The following is an 18,387-nucleotide window of genomic DNA, read 5'->3' on the forward strand; positions in this document are numbered from 1 at the left end:
CAAAATTCTAAAAGGTATTGACAATGTCGACCCAAGGGACACATGGAGATTAGACAAAGGGGCATTCAGAACAGAAAATAGGAGGCACTTTTTTTTACACAGGGAATTGTGAGGGTCTGGAACCAAATCCCCAATAATGTTGTTGAAGCTGACACCCTGGGATCCTTCAACAAACTGCTTGATGAGATACTGGGATCAAGAAGTTACTAACAGCCAAATGAGCAAGATGGGCCGAATGGCCTCCTCTCATTTGTCTTAATGTTTCTAAGTGTTCGCTGGCTACCATTAATCAAGCTTTGTATGACAGATCAGACAAATCAAAGAATGAAACACACTCTCAACTTGATCAGAGGAAGCTGCCCAATACTGAGAAACCTACATTGAAACCCTGATAAAGCATAGTGTAGTGTGCATTGTGAAGCCTAGAGAGGTATAGTAATTAAGCAGTATCTAATGTGTTATTACTGCAGATTAAATTGACGCATTATCAAATAGAGATAATGTGGGGATTGCAGTGATGGGTGAAATATCAACACTGTCAAGCTTCTGAAAGGTGAAACTGAAGCTGCAGTTTGACCAGACCTACGTTTTCTGATTGGATCAGGGGGAGGGGGTGTGGTCACAGGTTAGACATTAATTAAAGCTCAGCCAACTGGTAGATGCCTCCCTAACCCGTGGGAGCGCTAGAGCCAATGTGACCACACCCCCCCACCTTGATCCAATCAGAAAATGTTGTTGGTCAAACTGCAGCTTCAGTATCTGTTCACTTTCACCTTTAAGAAGCTTGACCACGTCCAATATTTCACACATCACTACAGTCCCTATATTATATCTTCTTTCCCTGATAAGGCTTCAATTTAATCTACAGTAATTACATATTAGTAGAAGAGAAAAACCATTGTGAGGTTCCTCTGCTATAAGCAGTCTGCAAGCCTCAAGGGCTTTGAAGATGCCCTCTCTCCCAGCTCTCTGCAGGTAACTGCTTCCAGGCAGCCTGAGCGAGGGGCACCTGGAGGGATTGTTTTTCCTGTTAGCTTGCTGATGCTCATAAACGCACTGGTGTTCTGAAAGATTGCACACTGGTAGATGTATATATTGAGAATACAACTATGGCCAAAGTTTTGCATCATCTAGAATTTTAGGATTGAGACATAAAAAAAAAAAACATATATAAAAACTATATGAACTTAATTCAGATATTTTATTTAACACCATGTAATCAAAGAAACTACAAAATATTGGAAAAGTCTACTGGAAGCCATAAAAGTAGTAGTACCGCATTTCATGCTAGATTTTGAAGTGTCACCTTTTTTGTCAGTTTTTCGTTAAGTACATGGAAAACTACAAAGCGGTGTGTAATTCACTATGTTAGCGTAACATTATTCAACAGGTTTCATTTGACTTCATGAAGCAAACTTTGTTAATTTTATAGGATGATGCAAAACCTTTACCCATAGCTGTTGGTACTTTAAATCATGAATGAGAAATCAGCCAATCACTGTCAGAGATCCACCTCATCATATCCTGTTTGTAGATGTCTCCCTGTGCACAGAACATACATCACAATACTAAAGATAAAGTACCATTGTTTCTAAGTGTAATGGCAGTTCCTGAGTGCAATCTTCAGTTTTATGATTTCTAATAAGTCTGCACAAGATGGCATCGCTTCTAATAATAAGAGACACCCTACACACAATGCACTAACTTAGTGTAACTGTAGCTAGGCTACAAGTCTCTCGTTATAGCTTTGAACACACGGGCCATGACAAAGGACAATACAAACAGTCGCTTGTGTTAGTCTGTTTATTTTCCTGTTGATTTAATTGGCAGAGCCTAGAACTGGATTAAGGAGGGAGGGGCAGTGTTCTCCCTGAGAAGCTTCTAGAACACGAGAAGTCTCTCACATTCTATGACACATTCTCTTCTATGGAGACTGCTTTGTAAGCTTATAGACGAGTAATGCTGGTGTTGCATATTTATTTCTAACAAATATTTGTAATAGTATGTATTTGCATTTGTAATATATATATATATATATATATATATATATATATATATATATATATATATATATATATATATCCTATATATATAGTATATAAAATTTCAACATCAAATAGTTTGAACATGTATTAGAAGAAGTACAATTAGATAATGTGCACTACAGAAGGATAGAAAAATAAATGGATAAATAGACTCAATTACACAATGCCTGAAGGTTTACATAGAAAGGAATAGTAGATCATTACATCATTGACTATGCAGTAAATCACAAAGATACTCATACATTTAATTAAAAATAAGTCAGTGTAGTTACCATGGCATCAAAAGCCTAGAAGTACCGCCACTGTTTGTTTTTAAACACACTTTCTCTTGACAAAGGCGTGTTAAACATACCGAACGCTGGGAAGTTGGCTCTTTTGAGCAAAAACTTTTATATAGATAGATATATTTGCATATTTATATTTTTACACAGTAATAATAGTGTGCATATTTATAGATATATTACTGCAGCAGAGGCATTATAAATAAATATATATTGTATTGTCTGTATAGTATATGTATCCAAAGCCAATAATATTATGTATGTTCAATTGAAATAAATAAACAAATAAATGAATAAATACTTTAAACAAGCTGTGGATTATTGGCATGTCCTTTTTCTGGTTTAAAATATTCAGCTGCTGTCTACGTGAAAAGTCTGTCGAACTTTACTTTCAGGAAAGCTTTTTATTAACGTATGGCAACTAGCTGAAGTGTTAACTAGCTTGTTAATGAATCTGTTGCAGCTTTAGAAATGGTTCGAGACAGTCTTGTCATTTGTGTTGTCACTGTATTGCCATTAGCTCAACTTGCAGTGCAGGACTCAATGTGGCTCCTTCATTTCACAGATGACTGGGGATGATGGCCAGGCCTTGGAGGATTGAACACAGGGACTGGTAGACTCAGCACAAAGCCCTCCTCCTCCTCCCCACTGTCACTGTGATGGGAGCGTGGCGGAGTCGCTGCACAAACATAGCCACTCACAGACAGGAAGGGGCTCTTCCAGGAGGGATCCGAGGAAGACTGAGATTCTCCTGCTCTCCCCGGAGGAGGGACCACTGGTCGGCTCAGCAGCCCCCCTGATAATTTTGAGCCTTCTTTCCTGAGGTGGTGTTCCCTCAGCAGAACATCCCGGAGTGCAAGGGCAGACACACCGACTCCCTCTACTTCCTCCCTCTTGGTGTCCAGTGCATCTTGACTTGGCTTGGACCTGGAAGAGGTGGTGGTGCTCTTATCCAGGAACCTTGCCTTGGGAGACCGCCCAGTCTGGGTGGAGATGCTCTTCAGGAGGGGAGCGTTGGAGGCAGGCAGCCCCTTGCAGTGATCTGCCCAAAGCCTCTGGAGCTCCCTGGAGCAGCTTGCAGGGAAGGAGACTGGGTAAGCATGTCTAGATCTGTGCACCCTCTTCTTAGAAACCCGGCCTGGCTGGGATCCCATGCTGTCTGAAGTTCTGGGTCCCCCGGCAGCTTCCAAGTTCTCAGGGTAGACCCCGATCGATGGCAGGGGCCTGCCCAAAGCCCTGCTCGTTTTTTCTACCCGCCAGCTGGAGACGGTCAACAGCCTTCTTTGCGCTTCTGTCTTTAGAGAGCCGATTCCGTAGTGGAGCGAGTCTTTCTTTGGTTCATCTGAATGTGGGCAGCTCTGCTTAAGAGAGTGAACGTCTTCAAGGGCGTCCTGCTGAACAAAGGAGAGCCCCCTCAGCTTCCTGTGTCCGGGGAATGACAAAGAGGGAAGTGTGAGAGTCCCAGTGGCCAGAGCCGGCACTGTCGTTGTCGCATTGCTTCTGGACGCTATGCTCTTGAAGCTGACCCCTTCTGTTCGCCAATCAGTAGCATTACTTTTTGTGCAAGCTCTGTCATTCTGTGGGCACACATTGTAACTGCTGCCATCCTGCAGGGGAAAAACAAACAATAAATAGTGACAATATCATGCACTTTAATATCATGATTTTTTTTTGTATGTTGTTTTAACTAAAGCCCGTTGACTGTGTGATGGTGGTCGTGGATTGAGAGGACTCAAAAAGAGTGTGTGTTTGTGTTCTAGGATTGACTGGGTGTTGGGTGTTCTAGGATTGACTGGGTGTTGGGTGTTTTAGGATTGACTGGATGATGGGTGTTCAGGGGTTGACTGGGTGTTGGGTGTTCTAGGATTGACTGGGTGTTGGGTGTTCAGGGATTGACTGGGTGTTCAGGGATTGACTGGGTGATGGGTGTTCAGGGATTGACTAGGTGTTGGGTTAGGGTTAGGGTGAGTGTTGGGTGTTCTGATTTTAGTGATAAACAGGCAGATTTCTACCCAAAAATGTCATTTTTAAATCTGAAACCCAAATGACACTGACGTTAATCTCATGTAACAATTATACATTAAGAATATTTTCTTAAACAATGGAAGTACAGTATATATGTGCCTGTGTGTATGTGTGCATGTCTGTCTGTCTGTGCAATTTAAGTCCGTTTAAACATATTTTTTTTAAATTCAAAATTCACCTGATTTTTTTACACCCCAAAAACAGTACAAAAAACCCAAACAAACAAAAAAAACCTCTGAAAATCCCCACCTTTCTCCTCGGACTGTCCAGCCTCTTCTCATGCAGTGCCTGTTTCTTCAGCATTTCTGTTTGCAAGTGGCATCTAAAAAACAGAAACCAATACAGTATGTACATCCTCATAATAGATTATAGACGTAACCCTCACATCCATTGAGCTGCATTGCGACTCCAAAGCCCAGACACGGATCAAATACACTGATGTCACAAACCCCTTATAAAAGTTTACTACAGTAAATTTGTAGGATATTTTTACAGCTTTCCCATTATAATACTATGCATTTACTATAGTCTACCCTGCTTTGCCATGTTTTTTTTTTTTTTTAAAAAGGCTTACCATACCTCTCTGTGCTTTACAATGCTTCCCTGTTCATTACCATACCTCTCTGAGCTTTACAAAGATTATTTATGCTTTACCATACCTCTGTGCGCTTTACAATGCTTATCTATGCTTTATCACACTTTGCTGTGCTTTTACTGTGGGAAACTTTTATAAGGGCTTCAGATATTTGCATTCAGATCAATAAAACAGAACCAATAGAAACACACAGAGCAAGGTATTGTCTTGTGATTCTTTGAGTCCACTCCTGTGCAGGATCCTGTTCCAATCCTGTATCTAACGACTGCATTGAGCAGCACAGAGCCTCGAGCCAAACCAGGGGCTGGGTGCATAAAGCACCGTCACTATTAAGTTGAAGTTTAACACATAAGGATACGTTTCCACCAGCTGAATGACAAAGTGCAAGGCAACCTCAGAAACTAGTAGTGAACTAATCTTAGGTGACGCGATTGTGGAGTAATCGCGAAGCGTGCGGTTTCAGATGGACGGAAGTGCAGTTGTGGATGCAGTCCATTAACATATAAATTACATTTTAGAACATTAATAAATATATAACATATATATTACATTTTAGAACATTAATAAATGGCTACATAAATAATAATCCAACCAGTTTTAAAATATAAATCATATAATTAAATCTCAACACTGATTCAAAAATTAATAACCGGCCCAAGGACAGGAAAACCAAACACGCAGCAGTGAAGGATTGCCTCTTTAGCTTGGCTCTGTCTATTTCAATAATATAAATAATGACATTTATGATCTGCCTCTGTTTAAATGGATTGGATGGCAGGAAGTGATTGCCATCGGAAACTTGGTGATGACATTCTTTATCCTGTCCATCTTACTGAATGCCCAGACCACTCAGACCTGCAAATTGATATTAAAACCCTCAGACCCGCGACAGTCATTTTACAACCCTCAAAATAAAACCTCTATGTAAGATCAGTGTTTGGATGATATAAAATTCATCCGTTCATTGATGAGTTCTTAATTCAAGATGCTAATTATATTGTTTCAAATAAACCAATGTTGTTTTATTTTTATTTTCCTGATTCAGAATATAATATAAGGGAGTGGTGGCTGTAATGCACTGTGGCTCAGTGTTAATGATTTGTTACGTTATTTCAGCCACCAGTGCATTATTTCTGATATGGAAAGTCTTTTCTTAAAGAGTAAGTGGCAGGGTTCTGGGAAACATAGCGCTGCACATACCCACAACTGTTTAAATAGGGTAGCTGTTATTTTTCTTTTCATTGTTAACATCCTTACAATTTTTTACACTTGTAACTTTAAAGTCTGTTTAAAAGCTCTGTTCAAAATGACTGCTCTAGTGCACTGATAGGGTCAGGATTATTGCCACATTATCTATCAGTGCACTAGAGCGGCCATTTTGAAAAGAGCTTTGAAACAAAAGTTCCAAGTGTAAAAAGTTGTCAAGATGTTAATAATGAAAAGAAAAATGACAGGCAAGTTATTTAAACAGTTGTAGCAACACGTGGGAATGGATAACGTCATATTTTTCGGTACCTCACTACTTACTCTTTAAGCCTATTTTAATTTTAACTGGCTGGCACATACTAAGTTACTTTTAGAAATGCTATTTTAAAGAGCAAATTTAATTAGGAAACAGAATCAGCTGAAAACAAGCTTTAGAGATATGCAACTTAGGCTAGGTATTTTTGTTTACGTGCTAGCGCCATCTAGTGACCTGCCACTTTGGCTCCAGTTTTCTTTTGCTTTGCTGGCAATAGATGGCAGTGCTCCAGGTGGCTGTGGCACTCGCTATATAATGACACTGTGTTACACATGTCAAGCAGTTAGAAATGAGGCTCAGCTCCGGGACACACAGTCAAAGCACCTTGACACAGACTTGCGATTTCTATTGAACAACACGGAATATTCACATCATCGCAATAAGAGCCACCCAGTACTTACTCTTTGTAGCCTTTGTGCTTCCATCACTCCCAACAGCACTGGGAACGTGCACCCTTTGATACTTTACAAGCTTGCTGTTAATTGCTCTGTAATTAGAGCTTTAAAGAGAGTCGAGAGATGGAAATAAGACTCCTATTGCAAAGCAGTTTCACTCATTCCAGGTTTTACTGCAGTCTTCATTAGCCCCAGTGTATAGGTAACAAGCTCAGGTGTGTCTTATTAAACTCATAGTAACACCCGGAATGGATTAAACAGCTCTGCAATGGGAGCCTTATTCCCATCCCTATAGTTGCTTTCACTGCAGACACGCTGAAGTATTGAGGTTTATACCTCTATCTTATCAGAGCTTGCTAAGGGCACTCCAGTACTGATGTGGTTAGAAACAGAGAGCTATATGAAGAGGACCTGTGTTAATCAGTTTTTCAATCTGTCTGTCAGTCGGTCGATCTTACGCGTACATGTTTCCATATATCTATGGAGCTGCCTGTCCGACTGTGATGAAACCTGCTTTATTTGGGTCTGTGGGTGTGGTGTACAATGCTGTGACTCACAACAAGGATTATATTCCAGTTCAGGTAGCACTAATACTAATGTATGGAGGTGTGTAAAAACTAAACCTGTTCAAATGCAAAACTGTTCCAATTCTGAGAACACTGGAATACATTGTTTTGTGCTTCTTGAGCAAACACTGCCCTGTAATCAGGTAGAAAAGCACTGGCCCAAGCTCAGGGATAAAGCCATCCTTAGCAAATTCATAATCTTTTGACAATGACTGTGGCACTGTCACTAATGACCTGATATTGGGCTTGAGTCACAAACCTCTAAGGAATGATTTAAAGCCTGTTTTGGTGAATGTTTTTTTTCTTTGCAGTTCATGAAAACCCCCTTTTTTAGGTTAGGAGTTTATTCTCCATTTTCAAACCTGACATAAGGTTTATAAGCACTCTTCTTAGAAAATATTCCTTGAAAAAATGCTTACTTTTTTGTGAACGGTTAAAATTTGTGAATATACATTAATTGGACAGTATTTTCCAAATATCTGCTTAGTAATTGCCACGCTCTGTAACACATGTCCTGCAGTGTAAATATTAAAGATAAAAAACTTACCTGAACAAGCGTTTCTGAGATTTTCCCGTGTACGCAGGTGGCACATCTTGCACGGTGTTTGGACTCAGCAAAGTGGAATATCGTGTTGTTTGTGGTGTTGCCCAGGCTAGGAACAGGCTGATCCCCAGCGCATGGGGCTAGGGACCAGCGAGACAGTTACCTACCAACCAGGATCCAAACAACAAACAAACAAGCAGCAGTGGGAGGAATACTGTACACACACACACCGAGACACACACTGAGACGCACACACACACTGAGACACACACTGACACACACAAACACACACACCAAATGACACACACAAACACACACACAGACTGCAAGGCAGGAGAGAGCAGCATGTTCTCAATGCTCTGGGAGTGATGCAAGGTTTGTTTTGCTAAAACCTGGGGAAGGGAAGCAGTGTTTCAGGTACTGGTTATACAGCAGAAAATTATACAGCCGATTGCTTTAGTGATGTCAGTCAGGATAATGAACCCAGACTGAAGACCAAGCTTGGTGCTCTTTTAGGCTCTGCTGCCAGCTGCCCGACACGTGCTATTGTTGTGCTTGTACTGAGTTATACACGCCGCTGACATCGTTGTTAGAACCAAGTGTTCAGCCTGATGTTTCCGGGATGCTCCTGTGATCGAGATGCTACAGCTGAAAGGATTTGATCTCCACAAGCTTTAGCTCCTAAATAATTAAATACAAATAAATGACTCTGAGCTATCCCCTCCTCAGCCCTATACTGTCCCCTGTTATTGATTTCCAAGACTGTAACTTGGACAATTCAGTTCAAATTTGTTGCAAAATCTGCACATAAGCTTACCCATCGTGCACTTCCATTCGTTATAATGAGCTCAGATGTGCAGTTTCATTATAAATGATCTGCTATTACACTGTCTGTTTGCTAGCCTTGCTTTATAAAGCCATCAGTGTTTCTCAGTTAATTTCACCAAGAATGCGTTGCCATGGTGAAACGACCTGAACAGTAACTGAGAAATGTCTCTAACCTCACGTATGTTATTGTTAAAATGAAAATGTTTAGGAGCATTTTTATCCTGCAAAAGTTAAGTCTAAATCTAATGTAACAGGTTACATGCATACAGCTTGTGTTCTGAGGCATAAGTGTGTTAAGATTTTAAGCTTTCCATCTTTAATGCCAAACAAAACCTGTCTGTCTTCTCCTGGGGCTGCTTTGAGAGCTGTGTTGTTTGTTCCCGTTCACTAATGCCTTCCTAATGCTAATGTAATTGGCAATTATCTGATGGAAGAACACATGATCGTTCTCATTGCCACAGCAATTACCAGCGTGACATCAGAGAGTTACTCAGGGGCTGAGCAGGGCTGTGACATGGGGATGGACATGGCTCTCAGAGTTACTCAGGGGCTGAGCAAGGCTATGACATGGGGATGGACATGGCTCTCAGAGTTACTCAGGGGCTGAGCAGGGCTGTGACATGGGGATGGACATGGCTCTCAGAGTTACTCAGGGGCTGAGCAGGGCTGTGACATGGGGATGGACATGGCTCTCAGAGTTACTCTGGGGCTGAGCAGGGCTGTGACATGGGGATGGACATGGCTCTCAGAGTTACTCAGGGGCTGAGCAGGGCTGTGACATGGAGATGGACATGGCTCTCAGAGTTACTCAGAGGCTGAGCAGGGGTCTGTGACATGGGGGGGGGGGGGGCTGTGACATTATTATTTCTTAGCAGACACTCTTATCCATATGCTGTACAATGCTTCCCTATGCTTTACCATGCTTTCACTGTGCTTTATTGCACTTTCCTATGCTTTCTACTGTTAGACATAAACCCTATTTGAAATCTACATAAACACATAGCCGTTTGCTTCCCTGTCAGTATACCGACAGTACAAGCGTGTAACAAATCCATTCAGTTTTTCAATAATCTTAAGTGTCAAGGGCAATGCATTTGACATTTAATTAAAAAGTTAAACAGAGTAGCTAAATAAAGGCAAAATTTATGAGCAACTGAATCATATCATTTAAACTCATTTAACCTGGCTATGAAGTCACCGCTCTTCATTGGAGATTCTGGAGGGAGTATCACATTGGCTCTGGCGTATCAGGGGTGCAAAACTGTCAGGGACTGTTTCTCCTCATTGCTCTACAGCGGACCCTACCGGCCAGGCGCCCAGTGAGATCGGGCGGACACCTGCAGGGCTGGCCTTTGTCCTTTGACCGCCAGTAATTCAACTCCAAGTTTTCCCTACAGAAACAATGTTAAAATATTTCAGTTTTTTAACAGCAGGTAATCTCCATCGATAACGACCAGAGAGATCAAAAAGCTTTGTTTTTTTTGTAAACTAACCAATTTGAGTAGCAGTAATTTAGATATGAAGCTCAAGCCTGCTCTATAGAATTTACTACAGCTCTTTCTTGAGGTCTAACCTAAGACTGCAGGAGTATAATTAATAGCACAGCAGACACATAATCCAGACCTTAATAAACTGGATTGAGGATCAGTAATTAACAGCCAGTGATTAATATTAAGGCTTCTTAAGTCTGATTCTTGTTTTAAGATACTGACAACATGCCCCACATGTCATCCAGTTCCTATCCAGTTTTAAATAACTTTAGCATAACAGGCAGAAGTGTTAAAGGGACTAGGAGCTCTTAAAATAAACAAATCCCCTGGGCCGGATGAGATCCTCCCAGTAGTACTCAAAGAAATGAAAGAAGTAATTTACAAACCGCTAACCAAGATCATGCAGCAGTCTCTTGACACAGGGGTGGTACCGACAGACTGGAAAATTGCAAACGTAATACCGATCCACAAAAAGGGAAACAAAACTGAACCAGGTAACTACAGACCAGTAAGCCTGACTTCTATTATATGCAAACTTATGGAAACTATAATAAGATCCAAAATGGAAAATTACCTATATGGTAACAGGGTACTGGGAGACAGTCAACATGGTTTTAGGAAAGGGAGATCGTGCCTAACTTTGCTTGATTTTTTTGAGGATGCAACATCGATAATGGATAATTGCAAAGCATATGACATGGTTTATTTAGATTTCCAGAAAGCTTTTGACAAAGTCCCGCACAAAAGATTAATTCTCAAACTGAACGCAGTTGGGATTCAAGGAAACACATGTACATGGATTAGGGAGTGGTTAACATGTAGAAAACAGAAAGTACTGATTAGAGGAAAAACCTCAGAATGGAGTGTGGTAACCAGCGGTGTACCACAGGGATCAGTATTAGGTCCTCTGCTATTCCTAATCTACATTAATGATTTAGATTCTGGTATAGTAAGCAAACTTGTTAAATTTGCAGACGACACAAAAGTAGGAGGAGTAGCAACACCTGCAGCAGCAAAGGTCATTCAAAATGATCTAGACAAGATTCAGAACTGGGCAAACATGGCAAATGACATTTAATAGAGAAAAGTGTAAGGTACTGCACGCAGGAAATAAAAATGTACATTATAAATATCATATGGGAGATATTGAAATTGGAGAAGGAATCTATGAAAAAGACCTAGGAGTTTTTGTTGACTCAGAAATGTCTTCATCTAGGCAATGTGGGGAAGCTATAAAAAAGGCTAACAAGATACTCGGATACATTGTGAAAAGTGTTGAATTTAAATCAAGGGAAGTAATGTTAAAACTGTACAATGCACTTGTGCAGTTCTGGTCACCTCGCTATAAAAAAGATATTGCTGCTCTAGAAAGAGTGCAAAGAAGAGCGACCAGAATTATTCCGGGCTTAAAAGGCATGTCATATGCAGACAGGCTAAAAGAATTGAATCTGTTCAGTCTTGAACAAAGAAGACTACGTGGCGACCTAATTCAAGCATTCAAAATTCTAAAAGGTATTGACAGTGTCGACCCAAGGGACTTTTTCAGCCTGAAAAAAGAAACAAGGACCAGGGGTCACAAATGGAGTTTAGAAAAAGGGGCATTCAGAACAGAAAATAGGAGACACTTTTTTACACAGAGAATTGTGAGGGTCTGGAATCAACTCCCCAGTAATGTTGTTGAAGCTGACACCCTGGGATCCTTCAAGAAGCTGCTTGATGAGATTTTGGGATCAATAAGCTACTAACAACCAAACGAGCAAGATGGGCCGAATGGCCTCCTCTCGTTTGTAAACTTCTTATGTTCTTAAGGACTAAAGTGTCTGCTCTTACAACACAAAGACGATGCATTCCATTTATCGAGGTGTTTCACTACTTCACATGCTGCAAAACTAGTGAATACAACACTTAAAAGTGTTTTCAGGGCCACATTGCATCACCACAAGGCCTGTGAGGTGTTTAAATTGTTCTGCACAGGACTGGCATCCTATGGAATCTAGCTGCAAATTGTTTGGAAGATGTGCTTGTTAGCATTGTAGAGCACACTGTGGAGAACTTTTATACGGGAATACTCACTTTGTCATCAACGTATTATTTTCAACCTTTGGCTAGTTTGATTTCTATCAGAGGAGAATGCTTGGCCAGTGATCCAATGGGGACATTGATTAGAACGTTATGGGCAAATCAGTTATAAGAGACAGCGTGACACTGAACCGGACAGCGTCAGCTTCCCAGACATTAATTACACTTGGAACTGTGACGGAGCGTTCTGCGCTTTCCTATGCCATAAGAAGCTTGTGGTATGCAGTGTATCTCTCAGTCACACAATGAAAGATCTGAAGAGAGGGGAACAGGAAAACACTTTACCAGACACGCTGCTGTCCAACAATATTGCAAGACTTCTTTTCTATATCCTCTACGGGGGTCATGGTTTTTAAAACAGTAAAAAAAACTTTTAGAAGATGTTTTAAAACAGTTTTGAGATAGAGTTGCCTTGCCATAACTTTGAAAAAAATAAAAACATATAAGCATTATAAAACAGATCTGCTCGTATAGAGAACGGCTGTATGCAGTTTAAAAGTTTGAAATGTGTTCACTATTAAAGTTTAAAGGTTTAGAGGATTAAACAGAAACAGACCCCCCTGACCACTGCCCTGATTGGTTTCCAGTGTCAATGAAATTAAAGACAAATATTCCACCAAGGTGGGAGAAAAAGAAAGAGTTGAGTGTGAGTGTGAGTGTGAGTGTGAGTGTGTGTGTGAGTGTGAGTGTGAGTCGGGGCTGGCTCCAGTCTCCATGCTTACGGACCTGTCTCTCAGTGTGAGTGTGAGTGTGAGTGTGTGTCAGGACTAGCTCCAGTCTCCATGCTGACGGACCTGTCTCTCAATGTCACTCAGCAGGCTGGCTCCTGGGCTGGCTCCCAGGCTGAACAGCGCAGGGCTGAGCCACTCCTCCCCCAGCTCCTCCTTCATCAGGGACAGCCAGAGCAGATAGTCCTTCGCAATGCAGATACCGCCCACTGAGAGAGAGGGGGTGAGAGAGCGAGTGAGAGAGAGTGAGAAAGAGGGAGAGAGGTGGTGATAGGGGGAGGGGGGTGAGAGAGATGGAGAGAGAGGGGGGGAGAAAGGGAGAAAAGAGAAGTTAGAGAGGGAGTGTGGAAGAGAAACAGACAAAGTCTTGTACACCACCTGCTTGCTGTCCTACCTTGACGCCGGTCTTCCAGAAGTACTCTCGAATGGCTCGGACCATCACTATGGGAAACAGGAAAGTAGCATTAACCTCTTCCTTCCTAGTCGACGTCTTAATGAAGTCCGAACCGGGATTATAAAAACAAGACACAAAGCATGAGTACTACACAAATCACTGCCCCTATTGACATTTGTTTGTTGCTATTTTTCACGTAGGTGGCAATAACATTCCATCACGTGTATTTCACATACAGGGCAGCCATTCTCTATACGAGCAGATAATATAGTGAACACACAGTGTGCCAGTGTCAAAGAATTTGTTCCACCTAGGAACCAATATTCATTCCCCCTTTCAAATATTTGTAACCCCTTATTTTTTTGTAACAATCTTTATTTGCATAGGAGTCTATATCCAAGCATTTTCAACTAATACCTTCATTTTAAGACCACTTTCCCTAACCCTAAACCACCAAACACTGCTCTTACTAATAGTATTTTACATGCAACTATTCATTCCCCTGGGGCAACAAATATTCAGGGGAACCGATATTAGTTTAGACCAGTAATCAGCTGTATTCACAAGAGAAGCATTTGCGGGTCAATTAGTTAACAGCAGTCACATTGCTGTTAATCACCATTGTAGTTCATGTCAGAAGAAGTCGTCAAATGAAATGAAGGTTAATTATCTTTCCAATAAAAATAGATTTACCACAAACTGGAGACGTATAAAAATTAGTCTCCCTCTGTTCAAGCAACACGTTTAACAGCTGCTCGGCACCTCATTACTGAACAGAACAAGATTGGCTTCTTCCAGTTAATTAAAGCAATGTTCTATTTCTTTTACTTCCATTGTCCTGCTGATTCGTTACAGGAAGTCTTAATTACAGGATAATGGATAATGGCTATTAAACTTTGGCTGCGCTAATGAAGCTCCATTCATTTTGCCAGCCGGAGAGAGCTCTGGGAGGGCCTAATAAAAACTGCCAGCTTCAGAGATTAATGGATCAAATTATTATTCAATTTCAGAAATCTCATCCAGAATTCATAGAAACAAGAGGAGATTAAGAAAAGGAGCGGCGTGACAAAAGCAACGCATTTTAATAATGATCTTAATCAGACCCCGGGACAATCTGGCAGTGTAATCGGTTTGAGACGTGATTATTAGTTAAGCACACAGTCACGATTCGGATTTCTCATCAACAATTAGGAGGGGGTGGAGAGGGCAGACGGGAAGACTGAGGCAACAGCGCCATGATGTGGAAGCTACAGGGAACTGCAGGCATCTTCTTTTATTAAAAACAGTGGGTGTTCCTGTCATAGGCCAACACAGCGTCACAACAGCATAGCTTATAGACTGTAGAGCTTATCACAACAGCTGCAATTCATATCTATTTATTCAAGAACCCGGTGAACTACAGTGTTTTTGGTCTTATGTCACAACACAAGCGATACACAGCTCTAATACGATAGGATGTGTCATGTTATGTGTCAGGAGGCTGTGTGTTCCAGTGATTAAAGAAACAGACTTGTAACCAGGAGGTCCCCAGTTCAACATCCCAGCTCAGGCACTGACTCACTGTATGACTGACCAAGTCACTTAACCTCCTTGTGCTCTGTTTTTTGGGTGAGACGCTGTTGTAAGTGACTCTGCAGCTGATGCATAGTTCAGACACCCTAGTCTCGTATCTTGTAAAGCTCTTTGTGATGGTGGTCCACATAAAAGGCACTATATAAAAAATTTAAATTATTATAATAACTGTTATCGTGAATCGGTACACAGCAAACCCTTGCATCCGGATTCTGTCCCCGGTCCATGAGATGAGATGAGGTTCAAAGCTCTAAAACCTAAATGCAGAGACGTTTGCTTGCAGTGTTTCTGGTTCACACCCAGCCTCCACCGTGAGCGAGTGCAGGTGAAGTGAAGGGGGTTATCAGCCATCACAGCCACCAGGCTGCCTTTTGTAGATGTTGCCGAAGGATCCCCATTCCCCCACCACCAGGATGATCTTCATGTGGGCCTCTCCACAGGCCTCCCGGAACTGCCGGAGCTCATCGTACAGAGCTGAACACAAAGCAGGGAGACGCGCATCACAGCCAGAGAGCTAGCTCTTAAACATAATGATAATCCAGTGTGAAAGTAAGACTCCTACTGCATTATAATCTCTCCCATTCCAGATTTTACTACAAGATTGATTAGCTAGTGCAGGAAGATATTAACAAGATTGTGTTGATTAGATAAGGATGCCAGGCCAAGTGACTCAAGAAAGTGTGTCTGTTTTTCTAAATGGTCAGACTCTGATAAAATGGCTGTCTCTAGCCCAGGTGTTGAAATGTCTATTGAATTTTATGAGTAACTAAGTGGGTTAGAGAATGTCTTTGAATTCGCTTTGCCAGTCAGCAAACCTTTAAAATGTTTAGATGCGTATACATAATTTTCCTAAAACTTTCTAAATACAAGATTGACACTAACATTTTGTTCATACATTTCTTAAACTAACAATACCAAACACTATACACATTGTGATGATTGCTGTCTGTCAAATTGTATTTTGATAACTGTCGGTATGATATTAAGGATTGAAAATATTTGTTTTGTGCCTTAATGTCATTTGGCATTAAGGCACAAAATAATACTGCATACTGGCAGTCGACTACACAGACGAGAGAGAGAAGAGAAGCAGCCTGACACGCATAGCGAGCAGGTGCCGAAGACAGTATAAGAAATAGAAAAAAGGCTACAATTTAGGAGCTACTGATTCCCTGAAAGTGGCAAGCCAGCTTTCAGCACAAGTGCAAGGGAACTAGCAGCAAGCTCAAAGCAGCGCTTTAAGTAATAAAAAGGGCTCGATGCAACACAGAAAGTCTCACTGTACCATCTTGAGACGCGAAAAGAGAATGATTCTTCCCTGTGTGACGGTTACATACCTTCTGTAGGCGAGGATCGAGGATGTCAGAGAGGGAAGGAGGGCCTATCAGCAACTTTAATACAAAGTGCTTAGTGACACCCACCATTTGGCAGGCGTATATTCCATAAGAATGTTTTTGGTGGCCATCTTCAAATTGAAAGGGAACCAATCATTGTTGCTAACCTGTTCGGACCTTAATGAGTTCCGTTCCCGGGTTTCTTGCAGACATGAAGCGGACACTGTAGCAGTTTTACAGACAGACACGAGGAAAGTTCAGCTTATAATCGCCGCCACAGGTAAAATAAAATTGGTAAAAGTTCAGTTTGACAGCACTGTCGCCGTACTTCTAGTGTCTGCAGTCATTTCCCTCCCTGTCGTCATCTTACTTTGACCAATCACATTCTTAGTTTTGTAATCTAATATTTAAAAGGAGAGACGAAGGGGAATTATTATTTCTGCTTTGCCAGCAAAAGTAAATGGCAAATGTCAATAGCTGTTTTTAGAATCGACATGTAAAGCTGTACAGTCCGGTAGAAATTGAAGAGCTTGCCTGAGTAACACACAAGTTGTTTAGCTGTAAGCTGTACCTCTCATGACTGGTCACTTGTTAAGAATTCCACGCTGACAGGTATTTCAAATATGAAGACTGTACCTCAAATTTGCGAGTGTAACAGGGAGGAGACTGGGTGTGAACCAGCTCGCAGTTTGTCAGCGTTTAACTGCATCTCATCAACGGGGAACAGAATCTGTAACGGTAGTGCAACACACAGCACTACCCATTACATCAGCTGCCTCACAACTAAGCTGCAATGGGCAGGGTGTCCAAAGTTGAGCACGATACCCAGCCCACACAAAAGTGCATTACTGGTATCTAACATTTATCATTGCGACTGTGTGAAGATACAGGTGTTCATCGGACATAAAATAAAAAAAAATATATAACATGACAAAAAAACTAAATATATACTAGTCTCCATTTCACTAGTCTGTGACACACACAAATTGCACCTCCCTACTACTGGTTACTTTCAGTCTTGAAGGGTGGGACATCAGATCTGACTGAGACTAATGGCAGTATGCTTTCATATCCAAGACAGCACCCTTCACTGTTTCACCAGGAACAAAGTATCACAGCCCCCAAAGCCAGCCAGCTAAGGACACACCAGGGCTCTCCAAAGCTGGCCCTTGCACTCCTGGTCTTTGTTGCATCCTTGTTCTCAGTTGTTTAACTGAAAGGGAGGAGGTCCCAAGTGAAACTGAAGCGCATAGCCATTTTGGTGCAAGCGTGCCAGTACTGCAGCATTTGTGCCGAAAAGGGGGTTTGAGGCTGTCAATCGTCAGGGGCCCTGCTCAGGCTGCCAAGGATGGGGCTGGGCAGATTGGAGAGAGTATTTAGGGTGCTGGCCCTGAAAACGTTTCCTCTGACGCTGCATTCCGTCTGCCTGCCGGCAGGGCTTGGTTACCTGCTGGCGTGCCCTGAAGGCGACCCCCTTAGGTCACCCAGCAGAGATGTGGGGACTAGAACTGTTCTAATGACAGTTCAGATCTCGGGAGCTCTGTCTCGTGCAAACCCGCACCAGACAGAGAATGTCGGCAGCAACTGTTGGGAGATGTTGCATGCTTGCCTTTTAACAAACGACAGCATTGTGTTTTAGTAAGGAAACAAGTACCACTATTGTAGGCTTTTCTAGTCCTCTAAAATATTAGGTGTATTTAATGTCTAAACAGTTCTGCGAAATGTCTGTGAAATCGTAATTATAATCCAAATCCTAAATGGATGACTTGACCATCCACCCCCCACCCCACCCCCCACTGCGTTCTGTACTTGTTCTGTCTTTTTTGTTTCGCCAGTGAAACCGGACACACAGATGCACTCACCAAGGAAAACACATGATGCATACCACATCATATGACTGCAGGTTAATGAGATTGCGAACAACTCACTCAAAGAACACACCCTAAAACAGTAGAGTATGCAGCTGCACCACGAGGCCCCTAATATTGG

This window comes from Polyodon spathula, chromosome 8 (genome assembly GCF_017654505.1).
Source record: "Polyodon spathula isolate WHYD16114869_AA chromosome 8, ASM1765450v1, whole genome shotgun sequence".
NCBI classification, from domain to species: domain Eukaryota; kingdom Metazoa; phylum Chordata; class Actinopteri; order Acipenseriformes; family Polyodontidae; genus Polyodon; species Polyodon spathula.